This window comes from Siphateles boraxobius, unplaced genomic scaffold (genome assembly GCF_051911475.1).
Source record: "Siphateles boraxobius isolate OS27281-9 unplaced genomic scaffold, OSU_SipBor_1 35, whole genome shotgun sequence".
In the NCBI taxonomy this organism is placed as follows: domain Eukaryota; kingdom Metazoa; phylum Chordata; class Actinopteri; order Cypriniformes; family Leuciscidae; genus Siphateles; species Siphateles boraxobius.
The window spans coordinates 11,496,140-11,513,671 of record NW_027508975.1 but is presented as its reverse complement, the minus strand read 5'-3'; positions in this window follow the sequence as shown (position 1 = coordinate 11,513,671).

The following is a 17,532-nucleotide window of genomic DNA, read 5'->3' as shown; positions in this document are numbered from 1 at the left end:
TGACGTCAACCCAACTTTCGGCACTGACAAATTGCACTGATTAATAAACTTATCTGACAACAGAATGTTGGCTCAAGTTGAAACAATTTGAGGAAAAAAAATCAGGTTACCACTTTTTGCAATGTACTCTATAAATTATAAATTATAACTTGTGAACCCAAATGTTATAGATAACTTTCTGCAAGTATGCAACATTAAACATTTTAGAACTAGTGAACCCAACTGTTACAGGCATAATATAATAAACATCTGTTTCACTTCAAGATACAATATAAATTTCATTAAACAAAGCATGCTGCAAAATATTATTTAAAAAAAAACTGAACAACATCTGGACAATTGAAAAGGGACATGCCGATGTTTTAGACTGGTCTGGCAATAACATCTGTTTAGCTATATGGTTTTGTGAGGTTTTGAACTGAAAATAACTCTTTCTGCAACTTTTTTGTAGTACAACGTGAAAGTGCAAGACTGATGCTCTGTAGTGGATTCACACATAGCCTACATAAGCATCGTGAGGCAGTTTCATTCCGATTCAAAGGACGCAAAACACCCGAAACCGCACATCACACTCCCATAATCTGTAATGGTGCGTTTCCACTAGCCAGAGCAGAGCGAGCGTTTTCACTTCATTTAGAAGTTTAGCTTCAAGCTCACGTGCCAGCTTAAAGTTTAACTTCCATTAGAATTCATTGAAAACACTCGATCTGCTCCGTGCCGGTGGACACGCTAATGTTACGTTCTGATGAAAGGGTATATATAGCCTATAGACTAAAAATACGTTTAAGAATGAATAAAAATTTGCTGGTGTACCCCTGGACGTGGTGTCCCTGGGCACTTGCCCAATTGCCCATATGGTTAATCCGCCTATGCGTGTAAACAATAAAAACATGAATCTGTGAAAACGATGACGTCATGGACATGCATATTACATGTTCAGTATATAGTGTTTCATCGCCATCTAATGGCCTAGCGAATCTTTTTCGTTGATTCGTGTGAATAGGGAGCGTTTTGACAATGGTGTCGTCTGTACGCGGAAAACTCATAGGAAAAACTTCTCAGTTTTAAGCATATCATTGTCGGGTAAACATACCCTCTCATGGTTATCTATGAAAAACTATTTAGAATAAGAGAATAAATAAGAGATCTCATTTGTGATTTATCTTTTCGTTAGGTTGGTTGAGATCTTTTCTGAGATTGTTGTCTTTGTGTCACGAGAAACATCTGAGCAGCAGGCGATTTAAAAAGTCTCAATTTGCTCTTTGGCTGTCTATGAGAAACAATTGACATATTAAAAAGATCTCATTTGTGATCTGTCTTTTATTTAGTATGCTGGCAAATCTGAGCACAGTCCTGAGACACTGCTGAGATCTCTTCTGAAATATGTGAGATCACTGGGATCATTTTCTTAGGGTAAGTATAGTATAAGAAGCAAAATCATTTCAAAAGTCTATTATTTACTCTCAATTTAATATCATTGCTCTCTAGAAACAATTGAGATATTACAATAATTAATTTGTGACTTCTTTCCTATGATGATTTATGTGTTAGATTGCACTGTGTTTGTCCTGTACAAATGAAGACAAACGAGTAAGAGGAAGAGACAGATATGACAACAGAAAAAAAGACAGCATACGGACAAAGCAAAGACGGCACGGTCACTTTTCAATTTCCTCATTGTTTGTTGTTCCATTGAGAATCATGCGATTCACACTCACCAAAACACAAATTTGTATAATTAATAAACAGGCGGTTTGTGGCAACACCTACACAATTATTTTCTCTGTTTATGATTTTAATAGACTCAGATAGGGTGATAATTTTCATTAGATGAGCATTATAAGAGCCTGGACAGATAGATGTGGGTAAAAGGCCCAACAATGCTGCAATACCTTTCTTTAGGGAGAAAACAGAAGAGATGTGCTTCCCTCTCCCAGGGGCATTATAGCCTTTCATCAGCACTGGGGCACAGGCTCCGTATCAAGTAAAGAAGCATACCCTTATTTTCAAGGGGGATCCAGGGGCATGGTCCCCTGCGAGATTTATTTTCTGCAAAAACAGCACAAAAGCTGTCTGAATTCTGGTGACTTTGGGAACATTTTTTTGTTTTCATTTTCTTCAGTACACTACTGCAACTATGCCTACAGATGATTTCATTAGCTGGCAATTTCTTATCTGAGTAAATGTAACCCAAGTCCAATTTTACAAGCTAACATTACAGTATGTATACACATATGCTCATCATGCTCCTCCAATGAAAATGACTGAAAATGCCTTCACTGTCACTTTTGGTTAAGGATGCATTAGCAAGCGTTAGCTTGGCAGATTGCTGACTTTCAGCCTCTCTCTCCTCTGGGAAAAGCCAAACTAAAGAGAATAGAGGTAAACATGTATGTGATTGTATTTGTTTCCTGCTGCATAAATGTCCAACTCATATATATATATATATATATATATATATATATATATATATATATATATATATATACTCAAAATAGTATACTCAGACTTAGACTATGCTTGTCCATTATATATTCTCTATTTACCCATTTATCCTTATCTGAATCCACTCCTGCCCTGCCCTGCCCTGCCCTGGGTGACTTCGATCCAGCTGTTGTTTTGGAAACCCTCGCCATCTCTATGGTTTGGATAGAACAAGAGCGAGAAGGAGTGAGGGAGGGGGTGAAGCACCGAAAAAAGTAATAAAGAGGGAGTTCACTTCAGTTCAGTGTTGTTGGCTTTTTTTCTTGAGACACGAAGCCTCTGTGAGAAAATGAGTCAGCGTTGAAGTGAGTGGGATAAAGAGAGAAAACAGTGAGAGAGACTAAAGGAGGTGGTGGAAAAGAGAAAGTGGCATTTCAGAAGTGACAGATCTGCTGAAGCTGATTGGCACATGCTGTTAGCGGCCGCAACGATGGTCCGCTCTCACTCGGCAGACATGTAACTGCTCATATTAAAAGCCTTACACTGTGGAAAACTGTTGAAGGCTGACGGTGCACGAGTTATCCTCAAGTGACTCTGTAAACATTCACTTCCTCTCATTACCCCTACAGACATAATAAATTAGCCAAAGACTTGAGAATATGTTAAGATTAACAAAAGGTCATGAACTTTAAAATATCATTGAATAAATGGAGGAAGCTAAACATGGGGTGTTTACATAAGGATTTATGGCCCTCATTGTGTCTCGCCCACAATCCGTTCACTAACAGTCTGATGCCAACTGCACTAAAAAAATGGTAAAGCACTTGTTTAAATCACATTCAAATCTGATTGGTTGACACAATTTCCTGAAGTAAAAGCACAATCAGGCTGTCAACTGTTCAAACTGCATATTAATGTGGCCATGCACATCTGATTTTTTAAAATAGCATGTTTGCTAATGTCCACAGTGGTTGTCAAAGTAATGACACAAAATTGCATTATGTGGGTAGGTTGACTATGAGTGTTGGAGACTTGGGTGTTTTACCATTGATTATATTTTTCAATAGGGCAGCATCAAAATCAGAACACACATCGTAGATAACATCATACACAATGGGAAAGAATAGTATATTCAAAGTTTAATGGGAACAAAAATGAATAAATATTTGTTCTGCATATCAGTTATCACACATTTAAACATACAAATAACTGGTATTGATCACACACACACAAACTATATTGCCCAATCTAAAAGAAAAAGAGTCAATTGCGACAATTCTGACTTAAGGTTAATGTCTTGCAATTCTGACTTTTTCTCAGAATTGTGAGTTTACAGTATATCTCATAATTCTGACTTTTTCTCTGAATTCTGAGTTAACATCTTATAATTATCCCCCTTTTATTTCTTTAAATATTGAGATATAAACTCATGATTATAATAAATAAAATCAGAATTCAAATTTTTCTTCATTTGTCCCCCGAATTGTGAGATAAATTATTTTGTAGTGGAAAATAGCTTCAGTCAGATAGTCTCTTCCTGTATAATTGGGCGGTTCTTGGTCAGAATAAGGTGCAGTATGGTCTAGACCTTATGACAGTGGTTCTCAATTGGTCTGGCCGTGGGAATCATATTTTCCCATGGTCTTAAAGCCGCAACCCACATTTTTTAGGAATTTAAACCAAGCAAATGTATTTCTCAAAAATGTTTTGCACACGCACAAGTATCATCCAGCTTTAATTAACATACACATACATTGTAAGAATATAACTAAAACTGACGAATAAACAGTATTATAATGATGTTAAATAGCAGTCTCAAACTATTAACATTCTCGAGTTCACACTTACATAATCGAATAGAGTAAAGAGTGTGTGTATTTGTCGTGCTGTGAATGCTCAGAGCTCGCTATGGAATGTGGCCCGAACAATACTAACATAAACTGTTAATAAAACATATGGACACTGATCTTGATGAACAGAATGAACATCATACCTGCATGCAAATCCCTCCCAGCTAACACGCGATGTACATAGTTACGTAATTTTTAGGTACTTTTTGGTAATTTCATGACTTAATAATTGACAACATAGCTACAACGTTGCATGCTCGTAATTTTAACCACAAAAAATTGTTCTGTGTGAACCGGGCCTAACAAGTTATGAAAATAACATTCGAATAATGACTCTGATATATGGCCTGATAACATTTCAACTGACAGTAGATATCAAATCAAACGCGAGACGCAGGTCATTGGAACTGAAAACTGAAAAAATCAAAAAACATGCAAGGTCTCGAGACGCATTTTTCAAAAGTTGGACTTCTTTTAACCAGAAGGTCTTCATGTCCTCATGTCTTAAACAGAGGTGGCATTCCCAAAGTAGCGTGTTTTCGGCACGGATCCCCAGGCTTTTTCTAGATTGGTGTTTGCAATGTATGGCGGGTTTTAGAACACCGTGTCACATGCAAGATGTGGCAAAAGACTCAAGTGCAACGGTCTAACAGTGGAATGGAAAAACACGTTCTGTCTGACGGAAGAGATGAGTCTTCGCAGAAGGGTCAACCGTCTTTCAAAATTAAAGTCTCATGCATCATACATTTTTATTCAAAGTTTTTTGTTGTTGAGTTGTTTCCATGACTACACACTGCAACCCTCTTAAAATGGTCTTGCGACCTACTTTTGCGCCACGACCCACAAGTTGAGAAACACTGCCTTATGACATCCAGTCAAAGATTTAGCTGTGTGAGACAATTGGCCTTTCATAAGTAGGCTATCTCACACCAGGACTGCCATAATTGTATGATGCTGTGTCAAGTTAAAAAAAGTACTTCATTCTGTTGCACTCTTGTGTTTGAGACATTATTACCATTTAAATGGAGCCAGACGATGTGCCTCCTAACATTACTGAAGCACAACAAACTCAATGACTCCAATAAAGTGCCACCACAACAGCCGTATTTACCGCCTCCCCTCCTCCCCTCCATCCCCCTGATCTCTGGCAAATCCTCTCATGACCCATATCTGTGGAGTCAACATCCTCAGAAGCCCAATTGCCCTCTCTCTAGCTCAACAGCAACAGAGAACTGCCCCCATCGCCACCCCACCAGGCCTGCAAACACCAATCTAGAAAAAGCCTGGGGATCCATGCCGAAAACACCCTACTTTGGGAATGCCACCTCTGGTTAAGACAGGGACATGAAGACCTTCAGGACTAGTTTTAGAGTGAGAAGAGGGACAGCAGAAGCAGGGGGTAATGGACAACGGCCTCGAGACAAGATGGGGACTGTCGGGGGGCAGAGGGCGTTTCACGAGGGATGGATATCCTTTTAAAATAAGCCACCGTAACTAGGCCTACATGAACACAGTTAGAGTTGATATGCCGTATGGGTAGCATGGAAGACCTAATTTGTTTACAACCCAGACATTTCTCACGTGACTTGCTATGAGTTGTAAATTGAAGCAAAGAGATGTGTATTCCTAATTTTGTAGTATGATATGCATGCATACACAGATTTACAGCAAAGTAAACTCTCTTGCATATGAATCTCACATTAAGAAGTTCAATTCATTTTAGAGAATCTGAAATTTGTCTTATCTGTCTGATACTATAATAATAATAATTTATAGCACATTTTAAACAATCCAACTGAAAGCTGATAATAATAACAATAATAAAAACATTTCTCTGGAAGATAAAATAGGACACGTGACTTGCTCGGTTTTTGAGCTCCTGCCAGTGTTTTGAGCGATGGTCTTGGAGGCTAAGTAGCTGTCCTCTCATACGCCTGAGGGCAAACATCTGGATCCAAATCAGAGACCTGACACTCTTTAGATGGAAGAGGAATCAGGTCACTGTGACCCACGAAGGGCACAGATCCAAATAAATAAATATGTGGAAGAGCAACGAGGCTACAAGGCTGTTGGCTACTGAACCAATGTAAGCATTGACCTGCATGCAGCTGGATATAAATACGGCCTTTTGACTCTACAGAGACATGGATGAAGATCGGATTTCTCAGAACTAAAGAATACAGTGCATTTAATTTCGGGCCAGATGCTCTTGTAACTGTGTAACCGCAGAGCCTGCAATTCTTACGCCATAGTTAGACCCCACAACCCAGACCCAATTAATGGTCTTATTGTATTAGCCTGTGTGCTGCGCTGTCCATCCCAATCAGCCTAGAGTGCACGTAATCTGATATTCTCTTTACGTGGAAGGCGCACGCTGTGCACCCAGCACTTTTTAGCATCACAAAACAAAGCTCAGTTCTACTACGGAAACGTCACAAGGGGTTACGTCAATCAATGCAGCACCATGGCAGGCAACGTGGAATAATTCATACCTGCACACCATTATTCCACAGAGAACACTCTCTCTTACAAACGTTGTGCGAGGATGTACACAACTCCAACACACACTTCAACTCAGAGAAGGAACAACAGTCGACATCTGTCACTATTACAGGACAAGAAGAGTTGAGGAATAACTAACTAAAAGTAATTTCAGATTCAGTAGAGTGACAGTAGCTCAGATGGTTTGAAAATAGTAAGTTTTCAGTAACAAGCTACTTTTTCCAACTAGTAGCAGTGTGGTGTTACAAAGATACATTTCTATTTTTTTTGCACACAGATTTACAGTTGAGTGAATTTAGGTAATAATATAAACATACTTGCCCTAAATATATCTCTCCTGCATATGAATTTTGCATTGAGAAGTTGAGGTCATTTTAGAGAATCAGTTTGTGATGATTTGATGTTTTTTTCTTTATTTTATTTGGTTTATTTGATAACTGTTAAAACTTGATTTTATGTATGAAGGGTAATATAAAAGCAATGTAAATGTGTAAATTATAAAAATACTGATAATAATAATAATCATTTATAGCACATTATTTTATACATGCATTTGAAAAGTGCTTCACAGGTCAGAATAACAATATTTTTACAAAATATTGAATAATAATAATGATAATTATTGTATTATTATTTTGTTATCTTTTCTTTTAGTTTTTTTTTTTACAAATCTTCAAGACTTACAGTATGTATAGCACTGTTTGTAAGGAATGTATGTAAAAATTAAAGTGTTAGAAATTGTGAGCTGTATTATTATTGTGAGCTGTGAAGCACTTTTTCAGCTCAATACAATTCCATATTGTTATTTATATGAAATGCTCCAAAAATGTGGTGGATTTAGTGAATTTATCTGAATGTAGTCCTACATTAAAAGGGTTTTTACTAGTAGAATTAAAATATACGGTTTCAAAGTAGCATCCCCAATTCAGATTTGAAAACAAATATAATTCCCTTTCAAGGGAACTCGAGCTGCGTCGAGACGCAGTGAAAACGCCCCTGCATGATTGCGTAGTGAAGCGCTGTATGATCAGTCCAATGGAAAGACGAGACGTCATCGGCGGGTGATGTCATCGACCAGGAAACTATAAAGCACACCTGAAAACAGCCTGTTCTAGCTTCTGTGCCTTCAGCAAGCGCTCTCTGTATACTGTCCCTGTCTCTTTATTGTTGTCAGTCATAGCAAGCACAATATTTCACAGAATAAATATAATATGGCGAACAAGCTAGATTTTAAGCGTTGTGTTGTTCCCTGCCCTCGTTTTATCAAGGGTGGGGACACACATCAGCTTTGTGTTGCTTGTTTGGGAGTGGAGCATGCCCAGTCAGTTCTCGAGTGAGCTGACTTTGACCATTGCGAGAAGCTGTCCGTGAGGATGCTCCACTCCCGCCGGGCGTTCTTTGAGGAGGTCGGTTCGGTGCACTCTCCCCAAGGTGCGGGTCCCGCTGCTGCCAAGGCACAGCGGCGACGCACATCTTGGGGTTTGCAAATGGATCTGACAGTGGGGTTTGAGACGGGCCCAACGCTGTCTCAGCCTTCACCTGCCAGATCCAGTGTCTTATCTCAGGGAGAAGCACACGCTGTGGTTTCTTCTCCCCAGGATGAGACACCAATGCTGCAATTATACAGTTCTGAGGAATTGGATGTTGTCAGCATTGATGCAGGGAATTATGAGAGTTTGCCATCTCATACCCTTGTTGATGTGGAGCTTATTGAGGTTGTGTCTGTTGCCAAATTAAATATTGACTGGCCAGCCGAGGAACAGTGTGATTATAAAAAGAGTTTACTAGATGAAAGATATTTACCATCTAGATCACAGCCTCATCGCCGGGGTTTGCCGTTCTTTCCCTGATCTCCATACTGAGGTGTCGAAATCGTGGAATAAACCAGTTTCATTTCGAGTTTTTAATCCTCAGACATCTAATTACAGCAATGTTATGGGTATTAATGATTTTGGTTATATGACAATGCCTCGGGCTGAAGAGACGCTTGCGAGCTATTTCTGAATTAGCGTCATCATTAAAAGCCCCGGCGTTACCCACCAAGCCATTAAAAGCTACTTCAGGGCTGGTGGGTAAACAATATTCGTCAGCAGGTCAGACTGCGACATGCTTGCATACTATGTCTTTTTTGCAAGCATACCAGGCTGATCTGCTTAGGGACATGGATGATTGTGAGGAAGTCAGCGCTGACGTAATTTGAGAATTGCATGGCGCAACATATCTGTCTCTCCGGGCCACCAAGGAGACGGCCAAATCACCACGGAGCGACACTTATGGTTGAATTTTTCTGATATTAAAGATAGAGACAGATCTGTTCTTTTGGACGCTCCGTATTCGCCTTGAAGGCTATTCGGCAACACTATAAACACTGTCGTTGATAGATTTCAGAGTCGAAAAAGCCATCAGCGGCGTTCCAGAAGTTTCTTCCTCGCCGATCTAATGTCCCTGAGACTGCTGGGCGTGAGCAGTCTCGGCAGTCTACAAGCTCCTCGCAGCACAGAGTGCAGAAGGAGCGTCGCCACTCGTGACTCGAGCGTCGCCTTCACAATCAGGGGGGCCTGGGTGGCGGTCTCAGTCGAAGCCTGTTAGAGGTAGACAAGATCTGAGGACTGTCATTATTCAGACGCCGAGGGTATCAGACTTCTGAGGGTGGTGCCCTCCAGAAAGAGACGGGTTCGAGAATCCGTGTCTTCTCGGCGCCCCCTGGGGGGCGACTCTCTGAGGAGGGACGCAGCGCTGCCAGTTCGGTTGTTCCCTGCCGGTTCGCCGTTTCAGGGCACCGAGGTGTCAGCGTCCCCAAATGATCCTCAGAGGAGGGTCATAAAGCAGTCAGTTCGGTTGTTCCCTGCCGGTTCACCTTTTCAGGGCATCGAGGTGTCTGCACATCTCAACGATCCTCCGAGGAGGGTCGTAGAACAGCCAGTTCGGTTGTTCCCTCCTGGTTCGCCGTTAAAGGGCACCGAAGTGGCTGTTCGACCAAATCCTGAGGCCAGTCTCGAGAGACTGGTTCCTTTAGTAGAATTTCTGGCAGCGTGGAAACTACTGCCAAATATATCTCATTGGGTCCTGCATACAATAGAAAAGGATTACAGAATTCAGTTCGGTTCTCGTCCGCCCATATTCCTCCCTACGGTGGTGGATCCCGAGCAGGCTCTGGTTATGGAGCAGGAAGTACAGACTCTTCTACGAAAGGGGGCTATAGAAAGTGTTCCTCCTCCCAGCAGGGAGTCAGGGTTTTACAGCCAAAAAAGGATTGGGGTTGCGTCCTATTCTAGATCTGCGCCAACTAAACTGCAGGGTTCAGAAACTCAAGATGCTGACTGGTTTGTCACGATAGACTTGAGGTACACTTACTTCCATGTATCCATCCATCCTCATCACAGGCAGTTCCTGAGGTTTGCTTTTGGGGGCGAAGCATTCCAATATCGGGTTCTTCCGTTCGGCCTAGGTTTATCACCCCGCACTTTTACGAAATGTGTGGATGCAGCTCTGGCTCCCCTGAGACTCCAGGACATCCAAATGTTGAATTATATCAACAATTGGTTGATTTTAGCTCAGTCTGAGCAGATGTCAGTTCGGCGACGAGATGTAGTTCTGTCTCACATGAAGATGCTGGGGTTGAGGTTCAACACCAAGAAGAGTGTGCTCCTCCCGTCTCAGAGGACCACTTTTCTAGATATGGTATGGGATTTGACAACGATGCGGGCACAATTGTCACCGGCACGTATTTCTTCGATTCTCCGAGCCATAAATGGAGTAAAACTAGGCCAGTCACGCACTGTGAAACAGTTTCAAAGACTGTTGGGTCTCATGGCAGCTGCGTCCAATGTAATAACTTTTGGCTTGCTGTACATGAGACCGCTGCAGTGGTGGCTCAGACCCACTGAGCCATTGGGGGGCAATCATGAGTGGTTACTCGGTGAAAGCTCTATGGCTGGACCATCTACTTTCCTGGCACATAAATCAGCTAGGAATTATGGCGGTGTTTCGATCTCTCAAGCACTTCATGCCAGAGCTGCCAGACCAGTGGTCTCTTATATCAACCATCAGGGGGGCCTGAGGTCATGTCAGCTTTGCAAACTGGCTCATCAGATCCTCCTATGGGCCCAGGGGAAATTACTGTCTCTCAGGGCAGTTTATATTCCGGGGTATCTAAACCAGGGAGCGGATATCCTGTCAAGGCAGGGGGTGATGCCCGGGGAATGGAGACTTCACCGTGAGGTGGTAAAGCTCCTCTGGGAGAACTACGGTCAAGCTCAAGTCGACTTTTTCGCATCGTCAGATACAATGCACTGTCCTTTGTGGTTCTCTCTCACGCACCCAGATCCTCTCGGTTGAATGCGATGGTTCAGGTGTGGCCGCCACTACACCTGTACTCTTTCCCCCCCCGGTATCTATGCTCCCTATGTTCACTGAAAAGGGGTGTTCTGTCTGTTATTAGTACCCCCGTACTAGGAGTATGGCTGCCTCAAAGGCTTTATTATTGGGGGTTTCCCTCCATGACATCTACGATGCGGCAGACTGGTCCTCACCGCATACATTTGTTCGATTTTATGACTTGGATCTAGGCTCCACTCCAGGGTCTAGGGTGCTTGCTTCTTAGTGTGCGCATTGACTTAACACACAACAGGCATTTGTATTATGGCGTCGTGGGTATGGTGTTCCCACAGCGTCTCGACGCAGCTCGAGTTCCCTTGAAAAGGAAAGTCTCAGGTTATGTATATGTAACACTGGTTCCCTGAAGAGGGAACAAGACGCTGCGTCGCCCTGCCATACTCCCTGCATGCCTGTGATCGACTTGCTTTGGCTTTTTCAGAAGCTAGCGTGGTCTATTTTCAGGTGTGCTTTATTGTTTCCTGGTCGATGACGTCACCCGCCGATGACGTCACGTCTTTCCAATGGACTGATTATACGCTTGCTTCAGGACGCAATCATGCAGGGGCGTTCCCACCGCATCTTGAAGCAGCATCTTGTTCCCTCTTCAGGGAACTTGGGTTACATACGTAACCTGAGATGTTTCTACGGTTAATAAGATGGAATGTGGCAGAGGTGCAGACAGCAATCGGCATTTAAACTACAGGAATCAGCAGACAATACAATAGTTCCCTTGAGCTATGACAACCGTGTGTGAAAAACCTCAAATTGCTTCAGACTTTACTAATTTAAATGTTTATGTTGTAGGAATTTATCTTTTTTTTTTTAACTCCAGACCTGAGGATGATAAACAGTAGCAGAGTGTGGGTAGAATCGAAAGTAGGCCAGATAAACAGTGTTGCAGCAATAACAAGTCTCGTTACATCATGTTCATACATAATGTCATTTAAGGTTTTACTGGTATCCTGTTTATGTTTTCATGCATCTCTTGTCTATGGCACTATAAAGCTGCTGGCTTAAGACAAGATTTTCCATTCAAATGTCAAACGCAAGAGTATCTTTCCCTTTTCTGGCATCTGTCATGTCATATTCAGCAAATATAGAGGGTGAAATACGTTGTGTCCAAAGAAAACAGTCATTAATCCAAGAGGCACAGATGCACGGAGAGGGCTGGGGAAATGGATAGGAAAATCAGCGGCACTATATTTGAGCTAATATAAATTAATAGCTACTGGTACAGGTCTCACTGGAGTTATCAATGGGACCGAGTTGGTTACTCAGGGGGTAACAGACGTAAAGAGTCAGGCTGGGAGTCTGGCACCAGCCGCTGTCTGTCTACTCAGAAAGAGTGAGTTATGCTTCCAAGATATTCTTTGCCTACAGCTATCCTTCATCCCAGAATATAATGGGGTCGTTAGATGCAGAAATGGCTTGTCTTGAGCATCTATTTGTGTGAAGGAAGCTGAAGTGACAATTAAAATGATTAATATTAGTCAGACCTTGAAAATTATAAGACCAGGATATAAATACAAAGGGAGACAGAAAAGACCAAAATACATATGAGAGAAGAACAAAAAAAGAAGGGGTTGAATGCAGACCTTGACTAAAAGTACTAAAAGCAGCAATGCTACTAAGTAAATATTTCACTTTTGTGACAAAAGCTTATGGTTTTAAAAAATAGTGTAGCTTTTTCAGTAGCAAACTATTGTTAATCAAACATGCTTTCCTAAAATATACACTTTCTCAAATATGAAATGTTGGGAAATACGAATCATTTTGGTCAATTAGTTCTGACGAACCAATTCAAATTAACAATTTACTGAATCATTTGAGCCTGAGCAAAGTCCCTCCACCTTCGTTTGTATCGCAAAGTGTTCAATGCTGTTGTTCTCCCAAAAGAGTTCCATTAGTTGTATTTTCGACACATAGTAACATATACTTGTGACGATGGGTTCTGTTCTTGTGTTTGTACTTGTCTCAATTCTGTTTCCTATGTTTGAGTTTTCTTCCATGGTTTCTCATTGATTTGATTATGATTTACACCTGATGTTTGTTGATTATTTTGTTTGTGTATTTAAACTCTGTGTTTGTTCAGTTCATGGTCTGTTCTCGTCAAGTTAAGTTGGTTGTTCTGACCATGTTTTGATCCTGTGATATCCTGAGTGTTTTGCGGTTTTGCAAATATCCAAACTTAAATGCTTGTAATTCAAGAATGGTAATATAGAACTAAATTGTATACCAAAGTCTTGTTTTAAAGAAGACACTCAGCAGATTATTGCTGAAGTGAAAGCACTTCATAAAATGAAATTATGAAAAGTTATGGAAGTTTAAATTTACTGTAAATCAAATGTACTGTATTAAATATTAAATATTATATTATTAAATATTTTACTCTAAAATGACTTTAAAATCAAAGCCATATGTCTAATTAAGTTGTGTTAAAAATTGAAGTTCCTATGAGATTTTGTTTAGGCACTGTACCACAAATAGTCACCGGGTGTCATTCACATTGAAATTTTGTTTTGATGCATTCTCCTTTAAAGGGATAGTTCTGACATTCTTCTTTCAGACGAAAACAATCGGAGTTATATTAAAAAATGTCCTGGCTCTTCCAGGCTTGATAATGAGAGTGAATGGCTGTTTGACTTTGGAAGTACATTAAAGCACATCTATTCAATATGTTGTGCGTCAAGTTCAAGGGTTACTCTTTTGGCGTAAATCGATGCGTACGGCCATCTGCCAGAAGCTAGTTATTTTAGTCGATAAAGTTTTAAATGTGGATGTTTTTCTTACACGAACCCATTGCTTCACTGCAGAAGACATTTATTAACCCCCGCAGATCCGTGTCGAGCACTTTAATCATGAATAGATGCTCTTTAATGTACTTCCAAAGTCAAACACATATCAGAAAATATGGAACCTTGAGACTCAGACCTTTCCGACCATATGTGTTTTATCAAGATTAAAAAAGGTTTTGATTATAAAGTAGTTAGAATAAATTTTGTAATATGAAAACTGACACCGCCCACAAGGGGAGGAGCCTGCTAAAATAATTTAGAGTACCGTTTTCATGGTAACGCAACATCCAATTTCAAACCGGTTTTCACAGGATGAATTTGTAAGCTTTCGAATGATACTTCATTTATGATGATTATTAAAATATGTGATATGAAAAAATGCAATTAAAAACGGTGACAGTTAAGCAGTTAAGGATACCTAAAAAGTTGTTCAGATTGCAGATTTTTGACCAGCTTTGTATTGTTGCAAAGTCGATACAAATTTATAATTTAAATGAAAAATGTGTACTCTTTCTCTGTTTCACCTGCGCCAGATTACCTAAAAGTCAGATTACCTGGTTTTTTTTTGCGGCCCTTTGTTAACACTACAAATTTAATCCCTGCATTCTTCTATTCCCACCCATGAACAGTCGGATCAATAGAGGGGCTGCACCAAAATCAAAAATGCATTTTGGATGTTAAAGTTTTTAGAAAAATTTAAGGTTACACTTTATTTATATAGTCACTTTAGACATTCTACTAACTATAGGTAACTTTTCAACTACATGTCAACTAACTGTCATTAGAGTAGTAGTAGGCTGTAATAGACCGTCAGTAGACTGGTAGGTTACGGTTAGGTGTTTGTGTTCGGGTTAGGAGAACAAGTTGACTTGTAGTTACTTATAGTCAGTAGAATGTCTATGTGGGGACCAACAAAATAAAGTGTTAGCAGATATTAGGCAGACAGTCTGCTAATACTCTAAAGACAGGAGTAACGTGACGTTAGTTGACATGTAGCTGCAAAGTTACTTATAGTTAGTAGAATGTCTAAAGTGGACTATCGAAATAAAGTGTTACCAAATTGAATGCCATCACCCTTTTTTTTCTATTTTCTCTATACTGTATGTAGCAACCATTTCAAGCTTTTTTTATTTAAAGTCAAGTTTATTAAAAGTCTCTCTTGCCAGCGGAATTTGAAACATTTTCAAAAAGTACTTAATTCCTATGTGTAAAACTTTCTTAAATGAGGTAAAAAATATATATAAATAAAATATACACATAAATGTGCATAAATAAGTATTATATAAACATGCAAACTTATCCAAAGAGATTGAGCCCACTTAAATAGCTTCAATGTAGTTACCACTTCATATCAGTTTGTAGTGTGGAAAATTCCTTTTTAAAAAGAATGGTTTAACTACTTTACATAATGAGTAGCTTAGCTGTGGAAGCTACGGTTCAAAGTAGCTTCCAATGCGAAAGTACACTGTTTCAGTTGGTTCATAGTGACTGGTTTTGATTGTAATCTGTGACAAACTTTGTTTGTGTGATTCTCTTTTTCTATCTCACATTCAAACAATGGCACTTTGATGAGGAACAGTCACTCTCTGAAATTCCCTCTGAGTGAAGCCAAATGCACTGTGGTGACAATTAGCCACGCATCTCACACGAGGAAATCAGCAGGGCTAATCTTAGTCATCTCATATCTCAATGGGCATGACCTCAAAGCAGAAAGCTCTCTCTCGGGCATTTACAGTAAGTCAAAGCCAAAATTATTACAGAAATACATGCAGTGACTCAACCACCATGCCATAGAAGCAGGGCTTGACATTAACTTTTCTGCTCACCAGCTACTGTGGCTAGTGGTTTTCCATAGTTACTAGCCACTCAAAATTTTATCTGGCCACAATTTTGACAGATACCATGAGGAAAAACTGACATTTTATCTCATAATTTGGCAGCAGGTATATTAGGCAGCTGTCACTTTAAAACCTGACACACGGGTCCATTATACTGTTAAACATACGTTAGAGCTGCAACAACAAATAAAATCGATAAAAATCGATTATTAAAAGAGTTGGAAACGAATTATCAATTCGTGGTGTCGCACAATTATTACGCCAGTCAATAATTCACAGAGATGTTTGAGTATAAATATAAAAAAGTTGAGTTGAGCGCGGAGCGGAGCAGATCTATGAGGCGCCGGACTGGACAAAAGCAAAAAGAACTCAGCGAGCACGCCCGAGATCGTTCGTGAGAGACCGAGTGTGTCTGCGCGCGAGCGACAGTGCGCAAGAGAGACTGAGTGTGTCTGAGCATTAGTAAATTGGTACATACTACATAGTAATATATATATATATATATGTATATAAAAGTATATAAGTATATTACTATATAAGAGTAAGCAAAACACAAGTTTGTGAGCGTGTGCATCTGTGAGTGTGAGAGTTTGTGAGTGTGTGCGAGTGTAGTGAGAACAAGTTAAGTTAAGTTTTCTGATTTTTTTTAATTTTTATCAATTATTTATTGTTCTGACAGCTTAGGTCCCTTTAAACAAAAATATACATCTTTTTGTGCACTTTATTTTAAAAAAAAATCTATATATTTGGCAGATGTAAAGCATACACGTGTATGTTTTTTGTGTTAGTCCATTTTTTTGCACTGGATTTTTTTGCACTGTGAATTTGCACTGTCAGTTCTGTTTTTGAATAAAGGGTTGGAAATTAATATATATATATATATATATATATATATATATATATATATATATATATATATATATATATTTATATCCGATTCATCGATTAATCGAAAAAATAATCGACAGATTTATCAATTATTAAAATAAGCTCTATGTATGCGCACTATGGGTGTGAGCACAAAATCTGCAGGAATGAGTAAGATTATGCGCAATATGAGCAATGCAACCCCAAAATCCAAGTCCAGATCAAATTAAATGAGTAAGTGAGTGGAGGCGGGTTTGTGTCAGCTCGCTGTCTGAAAGATGAGAGAGCGAGAAAGTGCAGCTGGTATTGTGTATCTATTCTGCATAAAATAAGAATTGGAAGCGTTTCAGATATTTCAGTATCGATATGTATCGAACAATTTTTATTTTTGAAAACACTTAATTTAACTTAGTTTATTACTAAGATGCCTTTTTAAAAGACTACAACTGAAAAATTTATATATCACATATAAAATTCAGCTCGCCAAAGTGGCAAAGTGTAACTGTTTTACACGCCACTGCTGAAATAGACCTGCATTTGGCAGTTTGGGCGCGTGTCAATGTCAAGCCCTGCATAGAAGACAGCAGCCTGAAACAGCAATGTGTAGGGCATTGTGGGACGGAGGGTTGGGGAATCGAGAGGGTAATGACTAGGTTTAGAGCATAGTGACATGAAAAACAGGCCTTGACAGATCAGGGGAGGTTCTGCTTTGTTGTAGGGTTGCAGCAAAGGGTTACAGGAAGGAAAAAACACAAAATAGTAGAAGGATCAAAACTAGAACAGCACAGCAAAGTCACACAAGTCAAGACAACCTCAGACTGATCAAACACCCTTCCTCCCATACAACCATGTGGACAGTCTGAACCCCAGAAGCAGACA